The sequence below is a fragment of the Periplaneta americana genome, chromosome 14, assembly GCF_040183065.1.
Source record: "Periplaneta americana isolate PAMFEO1 chromosome 14, P.americana_PAMFEO1_priV1, whole genome shotgun sequence".
Lineage (NCBI taxonomy): Eukaryota > Metazoa > Arthropoda > Insecta > Blattodea > Blattidae > Periplaneta > Periplaneta americana.
This window is the reverse complement of record NC_091130.1, coordinates 75,710,384-75,730,876: the sequence shown is the minus strand read 5'-3', so window position 1 is coordinate 75,730,876 and position 20,493 is coordinate 75,710,384. Positions and strand designations below refer to the sequence as shown.

At 35.7% G+C, this 20,493-nt stretch overlaps 1 long non-coding RNA gene across 1 annotated transcript; it reads right to left on the bottom strand.

Annotated features, from left to right (window-relative positions):
- Nucleotides 1-541: 541 nt before the first annotated feature.
- Nucleotides 542-16,223, bottom strand: LOC138713997 (uncharacterized). Its single transcript, XR_011336027.1, has 3 exons — nt 16,113-16,223; nt 10,167-10,246; nt 542-645 (listed from the first exon to the last, which is right to left on the bottom strand). It is a non-coding gene; the product is annotated as an uncharacterized lncRNA (long non-coding RNA).
- Between the last annotated feature and the right edge of the window lie 4,270 nt (nt 16,224-20,493).

Below are 20,493 nucleotides of genomic sequence, written 5' to 3'. Positions count from 1 at the left end.
ATTGATGAACAATCTAGTGATTAGGATTATTAATTTATATTTGAGAAGAAATATCGCTCTGGCGCCGGGGTCCTTGGTTCTACGTACCAAGCGCTCTGACCACTGAGCTACGCCGAATTCAATCCACAGCACCGGATCGAACTTGAATCCCTTTGTACAGAAATATGCACTGCTAGTTATGAGATTATATTAAATATTTTTTATTAATTTTGTCCTATAGAATAATATCTGTAATGTTGACAATTTTTCTCCTCAAATATTAATTGTCAACATTACAAACATAATACTGTAGGACAAAATTAATAAAAAATCTTTAATAAAACAATAGTGATTAGCAGTTGTGCATCACCATCTCTCCTAATCCTGGAGTAAAAATGCTACATGAAAATTTCTGACCACGACGGGGATCGAACCCGAGCCTGCTAATCTGGAGGCAGAAACGCTGACACAGAGCTCACTTGGCGAACTGTTTCTAATAAAGTTACAGATGAAATAAGCCTATAAAATGACAGTAAAATACATTGATGAGAGCAATACTTACGCATTCAGACAATGTCCAGCTGTCAGGATGTATAAAGCTGACAAAATTGCACCTCCACATGTATGAGAACGAGCACCATTTCCTCCTTGAATCTGAAGTGACGCCTGAAATAATATTACACAAATAATACTGGTCAACAATGATTTTGTTAAATAAACAATTTCGGGTGTTTCTTATGTATTGCCATCTGCTGATTCCAAAAATGAAGTCAGAAATTTTCCGTCACCCACCATTTTTTTTAAATTTTGAAAATAAATTTGTTCCTGTTTATTGGCATTTTTGGTGTATAACATGCTGATTAGAAGGCGTATTTTACATTTATATTTCATTACATTGTGTCAACAATTGACTTGTAACGTTTGGTATTGTTGCCTGTGAATTCACGAATAACAATAATTACATTTCCCTCACAAAACTGTGATTTTAAAGTAAATTTCCCAGATGAATAGAAGCTTTCTTTAAAGAAAGAAGCTAATCCTGTGATCTCTTCCGTTGTCAACTGAATTGTGATAGATGTATATAATACCGTATCTAAACAGTGGATTGTTTAACAGCTGGAAAAACTACTTTGGGCAACTACTAAATATACATAGGCCAAGTAGAAGTGATCGGGACGAAATTGAAATACAAAACTGCTGAGCCATTTATACCAGAACCCACACTTTCTGAAGTCGAATTTGCGATAGAAAATCTGAAAAAGTAAAAGTCTCCAGGTATTGATCAAATTCCAGCAGAATTAATACAAGAGGATGGAAGCGTATTATCAAGTGAATTTTATAAACTTGTACTTGCAATTTGTGAAAAGGAAATTATACCAGAACAATGGAAGGAGTCCATAATCGTACCTATTTTTAAGAAGGGGGACAAGACTAACTGTAGTAACTTTCGAGGAATATCACTTTTGTTGACGTAGTACAAAATTTTGTCGAATATCCTTTTAAGAAGATTAACTCCATATGTAGATGAAATTATTGGAGATCATCAGTGTGGTTTTAGGCGTAATAGATCGACTATTGATCAGATTGTTTGTATTCGATAGATATTGGAGGAAAAAATGGGAGTATAAGGGTACAGTACATCAGTTATTCATAGATTTCAAAAAGGCGTATGACTCGGTTAAGAGAGAAGTTTTATATAATATTCTTATTGAATTTGGTATTCCCAAGAAACTAGTTCGGTTAATTAAAATGTGTCTTGGTGGAACTTTAAGCAGAGTCCGTATAGGCCAGTTTCTATCTGATGATTTTCCAATTCACTGCGGGCTAAAGCAGGGAGATGCACTATCACCTTTACTTTTAAACTTCGCTCTAGAGTGTGCCATTATGAAAGTTCAGGATAACACAGACGGTTTGGAATTGAACGGGTTACATCAGCTTCTTGTCTATACGGATGACGTGAATATCTTAGGAGAAAATCCAAAAACGATTAGGGAAAACGCGGAAATTCTACTTGAAGCAAGTAAAGAAGTAAATCCCGAAAAGACTAAGTATATGATTACGTCGCGTGATCAGAATATTGTACGAAATGTAACTATAAAAGTTGGAGATTTATCCTTCGAAGATGTGGAAAATTTTCAAATATCTTGGAGCAACAGTAACAAATATAAATGACACTCGGGAGGAAATTAAACGCAGAATAAATATGGGAAATGCCTGTTATTATTCGGTTGAGAAGGTTTTGTCATCTAGTCTGCTGTCAAAAAATCTGAAAGTCAGAATTTATAAAACAGTTATATTACCGGTTGTTCTGTATGATTGTGAAACTTGGACTCTCACTTTGAGAGAGGAACAGAGATTAAGGGTGTTTGAGAATGAGGTTCTTAGGAAAATATTTGGGGCTAAGAGGGATGAAGTTACAGGAGAATGGAGAAAGTTACACAACGCAGAGCTGCACGCATTGCATTTTTCACCTGGCATAATTAAATCCAGACGTTTGAGATGGGCAGGGCATGTAGAACGTATGGCGAATCCAGAAATACATATAGAGTGTTAGTTGGGAGGTCAGAGGGGAAAAGACCTCTGGGGAGGCCGAGACGTAGATGGGAGGATAATATTAAAATGGATTTGAGGGAGGTGGGATATGATGATAGAGACTGGATTAATCTTGCTCAGGATAGGGACCGATGGCGGGCTTACGTGAGGGCGGCAATGAACCTCCGGGTTCCTTAAAAGCCAGTAAGTAAGTAAGTAATAGTGGATTGTAAGGAGTAGTGTATAAGTGTATAATGTATTAAAAAAATCCCTTGAAAGTGTCTTATAGATAGAAACAACTTCTGTTAAGTGTGTGGTGAGCTAACTTTAAAATAGCAGGGGCCAAATTTTACTCCTCTAGTTAGAAGAGCTTATGACTGTTATTTTAACAACAAAATAGACCAGAACAAGACATGGGCCCCGGAATTCTGTTGTGCCAAATGTATAATACTATTAACTGGCTGGTTAAAAGGATCCCGTCATATGCCTTTTTTAGTCCCTATGATATGGCACGAACCTAGGGATCATTTGACAGACTGCTACTTTTGCTTAACAACAAATATATCTGGAATAAATTCGAAGTCCAGACACTGTTAAATATCAATATTTAGTTTCTGCAATTCGGCCGGTGCTTCATGGACCAGGACTTCCCATACCAACTCCACCAGATGACATAACATTGACAGAAGTAATTCAAAGTGTTCCTGATGTTCAAGTTGAATTACAAAATGATCCAGATTTTGTGGAAGATGATACTATAAATGAACCTCACTTTCTAACACAGGAGGATTTAAATGATTTGGTTCAGGATCTTGGTTTAAGTAAAAACAAGGGAGAATTATTCGCCTCAAGATTGAAAGGCTAGAAGCTGCTGTAGGTAACACCAAAGTACGTTTCTTTCGCCATTGCCAATAGGAATTTGAGCATTTGTTTTCTAAAAAGGAGGACCTAGTTTTCTGCAATGATGTTGAGAATTTGTTCGAGTTACTGGGTGTTGAGCATAAACCTGAGGATTGGCGTTTGTTCATAGACTCCTCGAAAACAAGTTTGAAAGGAGTGTTACTACATAATGAAAACAAATATCTATCCATTCCTTTAGCCCATACAGTTGATATGAAGGAAAATTATGAGAATATGAAGCTCTTACTAACCACTACGAAGTGTGACAATTTTTTTTTTTGGCAGATATGTGGAGATTTGAAAGTAATAGCTATCTTACTTGGGTTACAGCTCGGCTATACTAAATTTTGCTGCTGCTTGTGCAAGTTGGATAGCAGATTTAAAAGTAATCTTCATATCAAAAGAATTGGCCAAAGAGAGAATCACTTTAATCCAGGACAAGATAATGTTTCTCCACCAACCACTTGTAAGTTCTGAAAAAATCTAATTGCCTACACTGCATATCAAATTAGGCTTGATTAAGATTTTTGTGAAAGCAATGGATCGCGATAGTAGTCCATTTATCTTTCTGAAAAATAAGTTCCCAAGAATCAGTGAAGCTAAACTAAAAGAAGGATCGTGGTAGTAGTCCATTTATCTTTCTGAAAATAAGTTCCCAACAATCAGTGAAGCTAAACTAAAAGAAGGAATATTTGTTGACCTCAAATAAGGGAACTGATGAAAGATACGCAATTTGAAAACCAGTTAAATATGCAAGAAGCAACTCCATGGGTGCATTTCAAAAATGTTGTCACAAACTTTTTAGGAAACTTCAGTTCCGAGAACTACAGAGAACTTGTCAGTGAGATGATTCAGAACTACAAGATCATGGGATGTAGTATGTTTTAAAAATACACTTTCTGCATCCTATCTCGATTTATTTCCTGAAATCCTAAGGCTGTGAGCGACAAACACGGGGAGCGTTTCCACTAGGACATCGTGGAAATGGAAAGGAGCTACCAGGGTAAATGATGTCCAAATATGTTGGCAGACTATTATTGGATACTGAAAAGAGATGTTCCTCAAGCAAAGTACAGCCGAAAATATGCTTCACATATATTTTAGATCAATAAATGTGATTTCAGCTAAGATATCGTAATACTATAATGTATAGACACTAAAAATGTTTTTAATATGATTACTTTAAAACCCTGGGTGATGGAAAGGTTCTGTAAAATATTTGAAATCAGCACAAAAAGTAACTTAGAATCACCCATTGTTTCCCATTTAACAGACGAAAGTTCAAATTTTGTTGACCAGTGTAATCAAAGATCCGTCGTTTACTCGTCGTAAGAATTATAAATTTCCTCAACTCCCGCATTCGCGAGTTCGAACCAGGACGAGACATAGGATTTTTAAAACGAAAAAAACCATAATTTTGCCTTTTCGGAGAGATAATAAAACTGTGAGGCATATGTTGTAGATCAGCGGTTATCAGCAGAGTGCACCCTAGGGCTAGCGCCTCTTAGGCCCATAACAAACCTGAAGAGTTTTCGCTAGCGAGAAATGTGTTGCGAGAAAGAGGCGAAGAGCCTTCCTCCACACACTTTGCGAGTTCTCGCTATCACAGATCACACCTCGCTATGATCATCTATGCACTGTATTCATGCAGAAACTATTTTTCTGAATATAATAATCACTCGTTGGGGGAAATATTACAGGTTATGTATTTACGTATTGTCGTACTTAAATATACTGTATAACCTGTAAGTATACTGTCGTACTTTACAAATTACGAACTGTACGAACGCTATGTTGAATATGAGTATTCAGATGACGAGGAAATGGAGTTACATGAACACATCTTATTAATGAAAAGAAAAAGTAGTGCTAAAATTGAAGGAAGAAATATCTGAAAATCACAATGTATCTTTCGAAAATAATGGGCGAGTTTTGGACACTGGTTTCGATTTGAATGATGATACGTTTAGGCATTATTTCAGGTTGAATGGACCACAGTTTTTTGCCATTCATGATATGATAGAGGATTCCTTGCTATGTTCTGATTAAAATTATGCAAACTGTTAAGACATATAGATACATTATTTCAAATTTTTAATTAATACTACTAAATCTCATCAAAACAAAATATAGCTCTATTTATTTTCAGATAATCCGATATTTGTCTCCAGATTTCTTCTTTAAGTTTCATGTTTTTATAGCTTTCATCCCGTGTATCATATAAATAGGCCTACGGATGACATCGTACAAGTTCGATAAGTTTCTGACTGCAATTATCTGCCATCTTTCCTCATTTTCAGATACAATTAATTGCCACCTGTGATATCTTTTTCTACATTCAATCGTCATAAAGGGTATAAATGTCAAACATCTTTGATAAATGTGTCAAGAAAATTCGTTGAGCTACCGATTCCAGCGAGAAACTCGCGCGAGGTTTTTGCTCGAACGAGAATGTCTTCCAGTGTGTGGTCGTCCATTTGAATCTAAGTTATCAATCTTTGAATTTTCTCGCAACACATTTCTCGCTAGCGAAAAGTCTTCAAGTGTGTTACGGGCCTTACCCGCGGAGAAGAGATGCACTAGCGTGCACCGTGGCTGCTGGCGGGTTTGCGTTCTCCCTCTTTATTCTGCTCGACGGTGTACAGGCTATTCCTGACCTACTACCCATTTCAGCGAGTGCTGACGGCCACTGTTGTAGATAGATGTTTTCTGTCCCTTAATGAACAATGAAGACGACAAAATTACGGGTGGCCATTTTCTCATCCATGTTTCCTGCTCAATGATTAGAGATATTTCATAAGTTCTGAAAATCTGCAGGATCTATAAAACTTGACACGAACTGGGTCAATAGTGTTAATTGTAGAGAGTTTTTTAACAGCACAGAAGTTTGACACACAGGCAATTTTCAATGTACATTTTATAATATACAGGGACATCATTTTATTTTTACTAACATTTCTAATATTAACCAGGCTATACGTTTGGATTGACGGTTGAGAACCGAGATATCATTTGTTACCCCCTTCCACGACTGGTGTTCGATGATACTGGCGTAAAATACAAACAAATCATTTACTAGGCATAGGAGGGAAGAAAAATAGTTCATCTATTTATGTAAACTAGGAAATATCACGATTTTGAGTTTGATAATTATCATTAGGTTTTTCTTTAATCAAAATACAGTATAGTATTAACAATAAGTACAAATCTGGCTTTCAGGTAGTAGCTCCCTGTAATGCAGGTTTGAATAATTTCAAGGAAAAATTGTTCCGGAGCCGGGTATCGATCCCAGCAGAAATTTGTGACGGTGTCGTGTACAGTTCCTGGGGTAGCTCAGTCGGTAGACCGTTCATGCGCTAAGCGAAGGGTCCCGGGATCGATACCCGGCTCCGGAACAATTTTTCCTTGAAATTATTCATTAACAATAAATGTTTTTACTCACTATTCATGCGGACGTATTCATTATGCACTTCATATTACACCGTCTATAGCACATTACCGTACAATATAAATTGAAAAATAATCATGATATGGATATTTAAAACATTTCTGAAAATGGTGGCCGTTCATATCGATACAGGCATCAGTTCTTTTGTGCATATTGCATATTATTATCGCAATATAGACTATTGTACGTAATTACAATTTACAGTTTCGTCCTTCGTACCAATAACTCATGTTGAAATAATTCTGTACCAACTGTATAAAAGAGTACCTTACGTACTGTAAATTCAATTTTCACGTCTGGCCGATCTGAAAAGATAAAATTACTCAGACATGCTATCTACTGACAGTCCAAATGGTTATGTCGCAGAATAGTAGAGAGAGGAGAAATCACGTGACAGATAATTACTTAACGAGGCCCTTTTAATTAAGTTATTTTAAACAGTTGTATAATATTGCGTAGACATCCAATTCCTAACAGAAATTAATGTTTTCAGAAAAGAGCTAAGACAGCCCAGCCACTAGTTTTACAGAGGGGCGAGCTGAAGTGGGTGGGGGGAAACAGGGATGCGACGTACGCAAACGGACGACAGTATTTGTACGAAAATATGATTCAATATTGAAAGCTATTTCGTCACTGAAAAACGTACTATACTCACTAATTCAGCACTGTTTACTATGATCTTAAGGCGACTTTGACTGTATATGCTGCCTTGGTTCTGTGTGGAGGAAGATTGGAAGTTTACTAGTAGAGGGGGTGGGAGTGAAGTACATTAAAAACTCAGGTATAATAAAAATTTGATTTAAAAATAAAATAATGTCCCTGTATAAAGTAGGCCCAAAAGTAAATTAAAGTAACGTTTAGTCTACCTATACACTAATATGACATGGAAAAGCATCGTTGGGGCTACCAAAGCTGGAAACCAGCTGTAGAACCAAAGAAGAAGGGAAGAAGAAGAAGATATACTAATATACTACACAGAATGTTCCGGGAGAAATGTAAAATATTTCAGGATAATTTAGTTTGGGTTACCTACAACGATTTAACCTGATATATATTTCCAAAGTCTAATGTTTGGGGAGAAATACTGGAACATCTTGGGATTACGTGTTATGCCAGATCATTTGTACACGGCTGCATGTGTGCACCGCAACGACAGCACAACAAACACAACTGAATACACGTTCACTTGACATTTAATTCGTCTATTCGCATAGTGAATATGCAGACACCCTTTTTGTTTAAGGATTTTGCGATGACATTGCATTGGCTGCTATTGGGAAATATAGACAACGTTTTCCCAATAGTAAGGTTCCAGCTAGATGGAAGTTTTTCCGTGTTTACCAGATGTTATCTGAAACTGGAAGCTACCAAGTGTTTCATTGAGGTCAAGAAGAGTACCGGTACCGATATGTGATATGAGTTTACACTTCATGGAATACATAGAAGTGTAACCTTTCTAGTGTAATTATTTTATTTTCTTACTGAGTTTGTACTTAATTATGAAATAAAGTTATTGGAACAACACAAAATGCAGCATTTTCAGTAATGTATCATATCACAATATTGTAAAACGTAGAAATATGGCTATAATGTCTCTCTATCTACTTGAAAGTTTGCCCTTCAATAGCTTCCGAACCGTTACATTTCGGATACAAGTATTTTAATTTTATTTTATTGGGTTATTTTACGACGCTGTATCAACGTCTAGCTTATTTAGCGTCTGAATGAAATGAAGGTGAAAATTCCGGTGAAATGAGTCCGGGGTTCAGCACCGAAAGTTACCCAGCATTTGCTCGTATTGGGTTGAGGGAAAACCCCGGAAAAACCTCAACCAGGTAACTTGCCCCGACCCGGATTCGAACCCGGGCCACCTGGTTTCGCGGCCAGACGAGCTGACCGTTACTCCACAGGTGTGGACGGATACAAATATAGCAGATTAAAGCAATGTAGGTTAATCCAAACTACATTATCCTGAAGTGATTTACATTCCTCCTGAGACACCGTATTTATGACTCAATTTGTTTTCAAAGAGGGTCAATCACTAATTTTTATGATTTTTAAAGTTAAAAAATAATAGAAACAAATAATATAAGCTTACATTTAAAATTCTTCTCAAATTATCTCATAAGCGATGAAGAAACAGAAAAGAATACAATTATTTTTAAACTTCTATTTCAATTAGTATATTAATTTTTTTGCTGTTTTACTAAAATTTTTGTCAATAATTAATGATGTCCTTTAAAAAAAGGTTCATATACAAGGCTTAACAAAATGGTATGTCAAAACTTTAATAGATAGGCCCTAAGTTATATGTAGAGAATAAAAGTATTTTATATGAACATTGATTCGAAAATGCTTTATTTTATTGTTAGAGCTCTTTATCTGCAACACTGATCAGAGAAACTGACAGACGAATCCTAACGTCGGAACGGTCAACAGGGACCTACAATGTATATTCTCGAAAGCTTAACGGTGATGATGATAATGATGATGATGATGATCTTTCTTTCTCACCTGGTAAAGATAATCGTTTCGTAGATTATTAACGGCGGTTTTCCCTCCTGTGCACTTTAATGCCACTTTTTTTCACTCTCAGGTAACGGTGAAGTTTACTGTGACAGGATACCAGCAGGGTGCGAATTAAGATTTCTGAGGAGGGGGATAGAATTCTAGATAGAAACTACCATACATGAAATTATTATTATCCTGATTTTATACGGCTCAAAGCTTGGTCGCACTGAGTTTCTTGTCTTGCATCTTGATTATAATAATAATAATAATAATAATAATAATAATAATAATAATAATAATAATAATAATAATAATAATATCTATGAGCATGTTTACAATAAGATTTGTATTTTCTAATTTATTGATTGTTGTCAGCTTGCTGGTGATGATAATTCATCAATATTATAAGTATACTCGTATTAAAAGTTACATTTTGTGAGGAGAGACAGAAGTTATCCCTGGCAGGGATGTTCATATGAATTGATAATGTTCCAACAGGGGGGAAATCCCCGTTCCCCCCGTTAATTCGCACCCTGGATACCAGGGACAATTATGGCCAGAAGATGAAGAAGATGAAGAAGAAGAAGAAGAGAAGAAGAAGGGGAGAAGTAGGGAGGAAATGATATGAATATTTTGCAAGCGGTAAGTTCAATACATTTTAGAAGAAGCAATTCTAATTAAGAATGTTTCCTTTGCCCCATTTTCTAATGTTCGCGATTGATGAACAATAATTTGTATTTAGCTTCATGCAAAACAGTGACACAGAAAATGAATGAAAATAATTTAACTTATTTACCATAAATGGAAATTGTCCAAGTTTTGCCGGCAATCCGCCTATATTTCTTGGAGCCAAACCACTCGAATTCCCAAGACCACCTAAGAAGGAAAAAAGAAACATTGAAATTATTCCGTGGCTTTCATATTTAACATAATTATACCACAGCCTAATATATACAGTCACGAAGCTAAATACCTAGGGAATATGCATCCATAGATAGTTGCTATCCACTAGGTTCGCTACAATCGCCTCATCACAGACAATGCGAATTAGTATCGGCACAGTCTATTGTTCCTAGTACCCTCACAACTAAAGCTTCGTGACTATATACAAGAACTAGACCGTGATTATACTCGTACTGGCACTCCAAGTCAATTATGTTAATTGTTTTAAATATTAAATTATTTTAGGCTATCAATTCTTCCACCTCATTCAAACTCATGCAAAATAAATCTTCACTAATATTATAATATTACCAAACAAATCTTGGGAATGAGCGGTAAACTTCATAAACTGGTTGCCTGTCACAAATTGATGAGGAGCATCTTCTCTAATACATCAAATCTCATTTCCTCCGATCTTAAATTATTATATCGATGGTATTTAGGCATAAGGACTTAACTCTATTTTTTTAAATATGACTTTTTTGCTGTAATTAGTGTAGTTAGTTAAATTTAATTACAGAACGTGAAGATATGTTTTTTGACAATTATGTCTACAGTCTCTCATATAAAGTAACTAATAATAATAATAATGTGTTACAATTTAATTATAGCTGTTTCTGAAAAAAAATTTCAATTGAGGGATGTCCTTTTACCTGAACACCATTGGTAAGTTATGCCTCAGGACTTAACCAAGTCCTACAGCCTATTTTCCATTTGGGCATTGATTTCGAAACAGCCTAGGAAGAGTATTGCATCTATGTGAACCAGGAAATATAAAACGTCTCTAATTTGTGAAGAATTTGCACACGAAGCGATTCTCCTCTTTGTATGTTTGGGCGCTGATGCGAATAGCTGACACGATGTCTGACACGTGTGCGGAATCCGAACAAAGCGACTTATTCCTGTATTCCAGAGAATAGATTTAGTTATAATGGTTGATTAAGATGACTTCTTAAATTGCATGTAAACAAAAATCTCCTCAAGTCCATCTCACTTGCTCGTTGGCATAGGTGACGTCACAGCCGCAAAGCCGGTAACAGAGCAAAAAAAGCGCTTTGTTGTCGGATTAAGACAGGCAGAGAAAAGTCAGAATCGAGACAGAAACAAGGCGTGAAGAATCAGTGACAAGAATTATTCAGCTTCCTCAGCATCTATTCTATATAAGTAATATTTAATTTCTTTGTTCTGAAACCTTGGAATGGTAACATGAAATTTTCTAACATAATTGGTAACGTGGGTAGTCATTAGACCCCCTTATTATATTCTAGTTTGAAGACTGAAATATGGAACAAATGTAAATTGTTCTTTAATATTACATAGAACCTATACGCTTACATTAATAGAATTGAAAATAAAACGTGTTGGTCTAGAAAAAACAACAATAAACTCTCCATTCCTCTGAGCTAGTATTATGAAATACTTCAATCATATTTTCATAGCAGGGTCATTCCATAGAAAATTGTAAGAATATGCCAGTGATGTCATGAATATTTTTGTGCTTTTAATATAATAATGTTATTATAAAAATAAATTAAACTGCCAACTGTGACCTCCATATCACTAATATTTTAGTCATATGGATGACTGACAAATGGATGGCAGTTACATATTATTCAAAATTTGAAATATTCTAGACAACCTATATGAAGTGTTATCGAAACCAAAGGGACGGAATTTTAAACCTGAACAACCATATTTTAATATCTTAAATACTAATTCGAATAATATTAAGGGATGCTCATAAAAACGCTTCATTGAAAAAGGATATAGTTTTATATTTGAATGCAACATTTTAAATTCATGCGAATTTCATTCGCATTGAAGAAAATCTTATTCTCAATCCATCTCCCAAGTTGTATGACCTAATCTCAAAAAATCTATGAGTAATTAAAGAAATACAATTATTAATTTTTGTTGTGACGATTGAAAATAGCTTGTTATGTGTGGCGGTCGCGAGACGTCATAACTCGATGAGTAATCTCAAACCCGTATGTTCTCTATCTGACCTTGATCCCTCAACTGGAGCTGACAGTATACGTCTGAAATCATTTGTTTAAAGCTGTGAATTTTTAACAGTGCAGTGGTGCCTGATAGATTGAAAATGCAAAAATCTTTAAGTCGTTTTCGAGGTGATGTAATATGCATTTCATGTTGTATGAAATTATCAAAAATGGCATCCGCAAGCTGGGTAGTGAACAAAGTGATGTGAGGAATCTAGCGAAAAAGAATGTGTGCCGAAAGAACTGTATGAATGGGCGAAGACTAATATTCTTGGTGTTGATATTTTGCTTACGGGGAAAGAACAATATGAAAATGAGACTGACATTAAATAATGGTCTCTCAGGCATAAGACAGTGCCGGAACACGTAGCATTCACTGTGTAGTTCCAGTTTGCGAGAACAAAGTAACTGTGAAAACATTTTCTTCGTCATGTGAAGTACCCAAAGAAGTTACTGTAGGTGCACGGCATCACGCGGCAATGACATTCTGTACGACGGGATAGCCTACCTGCTGAGCTCCTTTGTTCCGGTGAGATATTTTTATTAAAAACTAGCATGGTATTTAAGTCTACATTCTAAAATTGTCACAGTGGAATCAATATAACCTAAAGAATTAAACACATGTTTTTTTTCGTCTGTAAAAATGAATTGCATTTTGTGTTCTATATCATTATTTTACGGCGGTAACTATTTAAAAAATTATATACATATGTATTTTTAATTTTGAGGTATTTATAAACTAGGCTCTCCTTTTGCGAATTGCGTTGAAATCACTTTCCCATTTTCTTTCACATAATAAGAAAACTTCAGGGAATAAAGCCATGTCCCTTGCTAAACCAATATTTTAAATGCTGATTGCTGCCAAACTATGAAGAATATAAATATAATATTCCGTGAAATTCATATTTAGAACATACAGAATAACCTACTACAATATTTTTAACTTTTGAGACATAGTGGTTCAAAAACATACTTTTTTGCATGGAATGACCCAGCAGCTACTGCATACATGTTTCATTACGCTTCAGGCACCTGGGTTTCATGCAGTTATCACAGTATGTTTCTGTTTTTATGTTTTCCTTTCTGTCACACACCTTGCATCTTGACTTGTGGCCCGTTTCATGATGTATTGTTTGAATTTCTTCTACGTCTGTTTTGCACCTATTTGCAGCTCGCAGGCGGATTTTCTTGGGTAGTGTGCGATTCCCGTCCTTTTCTGTGTATGCTAATGCACAAGGAAGAATCCATAATTTCCAAGGGAAAAAGTGTTCCGGTGCAGGGAATCGATCCCGGGACGTTTGGCTGAACGCACAACCGCTCTAACAGCTGAACTACCTAGGAACTTCACTCGAACCGACTCAATTCTTCCTTTATATCCATATAACTCGAGTGGCTGAGAAGACACCAGAAACCCACATCGAGTGCACACAAAATTCGTGTGACTTGAAATTGTGGTTTTCTGTTAACGTACTTACAGTAACGTATAATTATATTATGCAAATCTAGCTTTCAGGTACAATTACATTACTAGAGCCAATATTCCGTGCAGTCAAGCGAATGGAGCAGAAGGTGCCACTCGTGGCCGAGAACTTGTATTTGTATTTGACTTAGGCATATTCATTTATAGACACTAACCTGTTCAACACAACGTATTTTTGTATGTGAATGTTCACAATCATCAATTTCTCGCATAATAATAATAATAATAATAATAATAATAATAATAATAATAATAATAATAATAAACCTGATTGATTCAGAAGTTCTGGCTAATAATATACTTCTATTATCAGGCAGTACATCTCACTTGACGATATGTGTCTCAGAAAGAACAATAATTGTTTGTAAAAAAAATGTTATGTTATATTTAACGACGCTCGCAACTGTCGAGGTTATAGGCTATCAGCGTCGCCGTTGTGCCGGAATTTTGTCCAGCATGAGTTCTTTGACATGCCAGTAAATCTACTGATATGAGCCTGTCACATTTAAGCACACTTAAATGCCATCGACCTGGCCCGGGATCGAACTCACAACCTCGAGCATAGAAGGCCAGCGCTATACCAACTACGCCAACAAGGCCGACTAATTTTTTGTATAAATCTAAAGTCTGACTAGTGTAATATATAACTTATCAGGAATGTATGCACTGTAGGGAAAAGATAATCGTCGTCATAATAATAATAATAATAATAATAATAATAATAATAATAATATAATAATAATAATAATAATAATAATAATAATAATAAAAAAGATAGAAGGCTGTTCACTAATCTTTATATAAAACAACGAGCGAAAGTCAGGATAGGAGAAGATATGTCAGAAGGAAGTGAAATTGAGAGAGGAGTGCGTCAAGGATGTCCTTTATCATCTATCCTGTTCAACATCTTCTTGGAGAATTTAGTAAAGAAATGTTTTCAGAACATGATAGGAGTGATAGTAGGAGGAATAAGAATAAAAAGCATAAGATTTGCTGATGATATGGCGTTGTTAGCAGAAGGTGAAATGATACTAAACTATATGCTACAGGAGCTAAACGACAGCTTGAGCAGTATGGGATGAAGATAAATGCAAATAAGACGAAGAGCCTGGTCATAGGAAGATAAACTTGCGAATTCTAAATGAGGCAGAAGAGCAAGTGGACAGCTTCAAATACTTGGGGTGTTCTATAAGCAGTAACATGAGCTGCTGCCAGGAAGTCAAAACGAAGATAGCAATGGCCAAGGAGGCTTTTAACAGAAAAAAGAGCATCTCCTGTGGACCTCTGGAAAAAAAAAACTTAGGAAGAGACCAGTGAAGTGCTTTGTAAGGAGTGTGGCATTTTATGGGGCAGAAACATAGATATTATGACGAAGTGAAGAGAAGCGAATAGAAGCATTTGAAATGTGGATATGGAGAAGAATGGAACGTGTGAAGTGGACAGACAGAATAAGAAATGCAGCTGTGTTGGAAAGAGTGGGTGAAGAAAGAATCATGTTGAAACTGATCAGGAAGAGGAAAAAGAGTTGGTTGGGTCACTGGCTGAGAAGAAACTGCCTACTGAAGGATGCACTCATAGGTATGGTGAACGAGAGAAGAGTTCGGGGTAGAAGAAGATATCAGATGATAGACGACATTAACGTATATGGATCATATGAGGAAACAAAGAGGAAGGCAGAAAATAGGGAAGACTGGAGAAGGCTGGGTTTGCAGTGAAGGACCTTCCCTTCGGCAGGACACTAAATGAACTAAATAAATTAATAATAATAATTATAATAATAATAACAATCATCATCATCATTAGCGTTATCACAATCATATGTTACGCCTTTACACCAATACAATTATCAATCTAATGCATTATTGAATCATAGCTTCGTCTTGTTAAATAGGCTAAAACTTTCTTGGTAACTTTTGAAGTTATGCTGGTTAAAAACGTTTTAGTTCTTTATTTATACTTATAGTCAAAAGCCGTGTTTGGTTGCCGTGTTTTAGAGGAATAGGATTCCGAAATAATTTCTTTCCTTTCCGTGCTAATTTTAAACTACCTCCATGTACAGTTTTCAAATTTAAGGTAGACCTACCGAACTTGCGGTAAAATCATGTTTTTCAGCAGTTTTATAGGTCTACTAAGTTTCGCAAACATCTATTCAACTCACACATGAAAGGTCAATTTATATTTTATATATATATATATATATATATATATATATATATTGTATGTTCATTATCTATTCAACCATATCAAAATTATATGCATTAATTACAATTGACACGGATAGCCATTTTCATTTCCGAAAAGTAATCTTAGAATAACTTACCCATGGCCTCAGCCAGGATTGTAGCGAAGATCACAACGCTGAGCATATAGAAGGCTTTGGAGGTTACGTAGGATGTCAGCAGTTTCTCTGCATTTGGTCCGCTCTTCTTCCTTGACACATATATAGCGAGTTTTGGTTGTCAATTGAACTCACGAACTATTTTCTTATCTGAAACTATATATCAAAATACAATAAAATCGTAAATATTTACCAATGTTACGAGCACACGAGTAAGCTTATGAAGGAATTGTGGATGAGAATAGCTGCACTTAATGGCCAATAAATTATTTTGGAATATATAATTTATTGCTTTCGTGTATTAAATACTAGTAATTAACACGCGAAAGCAATAAACTACGAGTAGGCCTATATATTCCGAAGTGATATAAGGTAAAGTACCCAAATAAGAGACACTTTTTTTAACTGCTTATAAATGAGGATGGGAATAGACATTTTTAATCTGAATGAGTGGAATACATGCAGCATTCCGTCTATTTTTAGAATTGACAATACAAATTTTAGTCACTTTTTATTATTACTTTAAATTATAAAAAAGTAATATGGGAAATAATGTTGTTTTGAAAAGGGGTTCCAAATAAGAGATACGTGTGTTATTTAAGTTTATTTTTGGACATGGATAAAAATGATCATCAGTTGGCTGAAAATTGAAGCAATATATAACATTGTGAAATCATATAGATACTTTAATAAATTCAGGAACATTTTAAAATTTGAAGAGGTCAGTGCAATAGTTGTCTAACTCCTCTCAACAGAAATTCTGTTGTTTATTTGGCATTTTTCCAAGTGGAACTAAGATGGTTTACGAAAAGAACACAAAGTCGGTCAAATCGGACATGGATGTACTAATCTTATTAAGGCTACTATTGCTAACGTTAATATTTTGCTAGAGAAAGAAAAATGATAGAATAATAAATTTCGATCTCCATATTTTAATTTTAAGTTTATTGCACCTATTGTGCCGACCCCTTTAATTGTCACACCTCTTATTTTGGTGTATTGAGCAAGTTAGACAAATGAAAGGTTTATCATCAGTGCTGCAGTCTTCGTGTGCCCAACGACGACATTTTGAACACTGAATCTATTTCTCCCCCCTGAGCCCTGGTGTCCTCTGAAAAAATTCAGTGCAAAACAAGCACTCTCCATCTTCATAATTTTCTCCATATTCCGAGTCACTAGAGTTAATTAATTCCATTTCCACATCGGATTCTTCATCACTGGACGAACTCAAGCTTCCACGCCTGTGGAGTAACGGTTAGCACGTCTAGCCGCGAAACCAGGTGGCCTGGGTTCGATTCTCGGTCGGGACAAGTTACCTGGTTGAGGTTTTTCCGGGGTTTTCCCTCAACCCAATATGAGCAAATGCTGGGTAACTTAAGGTGTTGGACTCCAGACTCATTTCACCGGCATTATCACCTTCATCTCATTCAGACGCTAAATAACCAAAGCTGTTGATAAAGCGTCGTAAAATAACCTACTAAAATAAAAAAACGAACTCAAGCAGTGCTTCTTGGACTGAGTTTTCCTATGATTTTTGTTGTTTTTCGAACAACTTCTTGCGAGCTCCGTCTTTTCTTTGATTTTCCTTATCTAAACTCTCTCTCATTTTTTTTCTGATCAGAACTGATATTATGGTAGCTCCTTTTCCTGCCCTGGATAACTTTACATGCGACTACCCACTGGTTGAAGCTTACGGCTCTTGAGGTGGTGGTTGTTGCTGCTGCTGTTTATCTTCTTTAGTTCTCTTCTTGTTTGCATTTATATTCATCTCATAATACTCTCACCTGTCATTTACCTTCAGTAGCATATCCCTTAATACAGTCACTTCTCCTGCTAACAACGCAATATCATCAGCAAATCTTATGCACTTTGTTCTTCTTCCTCCTATTATTACCCTTCCTATGTTCTGAAAACTTTTCTGTACTAAATCCACCAACTATAAGTTGAACAGCCTAGGGGATAAAGGGCATCCTTGTCGTACTTCTCTCCCTATTTTACTTCCTTCAGACATTTCTTCTGCTATCCTGACTTTGACCAGTTATTTGATATTATGAAGATTACTGAACAGCCTCCTCTCTTGCCAACCCACAATTATTTTCTTCAGGACTCCCATCAGTTTATTCCAATCCACTCTGTCAAACGCCTTTTCTTTGTCCAGAAATACTAGGTATCGACACTTCTTTAAGGCACTATGGCTTAATTTACTAGGTTAAATAAAGCCATTATTATTATTATTATTGTTATTACTATTATTATTATCATCATCGTCATCGTCATCATTATCGAGATATCTTTTGCTGATTGTTCGTAGTAGTCCAATTGCATCCCTCGTACCTTTTCACTTCCTGAAGCCGAACTGCTCTTCTTTCAATTGTTTTTCCATCTTAGAATTTAAACGTCAATTCAGTATTCGGAGGAAAATCTTCGCCAAGTACGATATTAGCCAGATAGTCCTGAATTCGTTACATGTAAGGGCATTATTTTTCTTCGGTATTGGCAGCAGCAGTATCTCCATAAAATCTCAGGCCATTCGCTGTTTTCATATAATTCGTTGCATAATGATATAATTTCCTTCATGTTTTCATTCAAGCATTTCAATAAATCAATGGGGATTTCACTATCTCCTATAGCTTTCCCATTCTTCATTTCCCTAACCGCTAGTTCAATTTTTCCCCTTAAAGTAGAAAATCATCATTTTTCGCCTTCTGATACGGCTGCTTCATCTTCTACAGCTAAGTTATCTAGACGATTCCCCCTCTCATATAATTCTTCTACATACTGTATTTCGTCCATGTGTTCAGTATTCATATTTAGTTATTTCATTTCCTTTTTCGTCTCCTATCAACCATATGGATTTCCTGTTTTTATTTCGTGAAGTTCAAAGATTTTACTCGCGATACTTTAAATCATATCTGGGTCATTCCATACAACATTTTAAGAATATGCCAGCGATGTCATGAATTTGTTTGAATTTTTAATATAAATAATGTTTTTTTCTGAAAATAAATTAAACTACCAACTATGACCCCCATATCATTAATATTTCAGTCATACGGATGACTGACAAATGGGTGGCAGTTACATGTTATCCATCATTTAAAATATTCTAGGCATCCTATATGAAGTGTCATCGAAACTAAACAGACGCCATTGTAAACCTGAATAACCATATTTTAAATAGTTAGGGCCATATTCATAGACATTCTTAGCGCGGGCTTCCGGTGGATGATCAGCGAACTAACGTTTTTCGTATTCATAAACCAGTGTTAGGGAAATGATATTATATGAATCCTGTACAAATAATCAGTCGATAGCCGGGGCTAGTTTAGCACGCTCGTAGTGCGGGCTAGTGAAATGTCTGTGCCAACCATGGGGAAAAATGGCTCCGAAGGGCCACTGCACTCAAAGCCTCCTTGCGTCACTCCACCCACCATCCCCTCCAACGACCATCTCCTCCGTCTGGTGCTTCGTAAAGACATGCTTCATTCAGTGGCGGGTATAGCTTCGATCTCGGGACGTCAGTTTCAGTAAGTGTGACAGAAATAATTCTTTGTTACTTACAAAAAGAAAAAGTCTGCTGCTTAATATGCGGGTTTAAAATTGCGCATATAAAATGCTTCAATATTAAACGCCACTTTGATCGGAAGCATAAAGAGGACTTCGATGATCGTACAAGTATTTATTTACAATTTTAAAAGTTATTTTCGTAATATTTGTGAAAAGATACAAAACAAGATATGTTTATGGTATTTTCGGAGTTTAGTTACTTATTATTTTATTAAGTATCTGGAACTTAACTTCCTTATTTATAATTCTGAGTGCATATTAGTCCTACTTGATGCGTCCTCTTTCAAAGAAAGATTTTCAGAAGTAACTGCAATGGACAAGGGGATGTGTCTCTTCAATAATCCATTTGTATTTGATGTTACCCAAGCAGCAGAGCCATATAGAGATGCAAAAGAGCACGCCAGTAACGTGTTTTGGAAAAAATGGATTAGATCTTTTTAAATACCTATTCCCTAATCTGCGCACATTTGCAAAGCGTATTGTATCTATGTTTGGCTCAACTTACTGTTGTGAGCAGTTTTTTTTTTCCAAAATGAATATGACAAAAAAAATATCTCCAGGTCTAGGATCACAGACATGCATTTCAGTTTCAGTATTACTGTTGAGTTGTTCTACTTCAGATCTTGAGTTGTTCTACTTTAGAGCCAAATATATCCGTTTTAGTTAATAACAAAAATCTCCAAGAGCCACGAAAAAAAAAATTGAAAATTAGTAGTATAGGGCTACAGTAGTATTTCGTTTCATTCATATCTCATATATATTTTGTTTAATATGTTTTAAAGTTAAATGACAATGG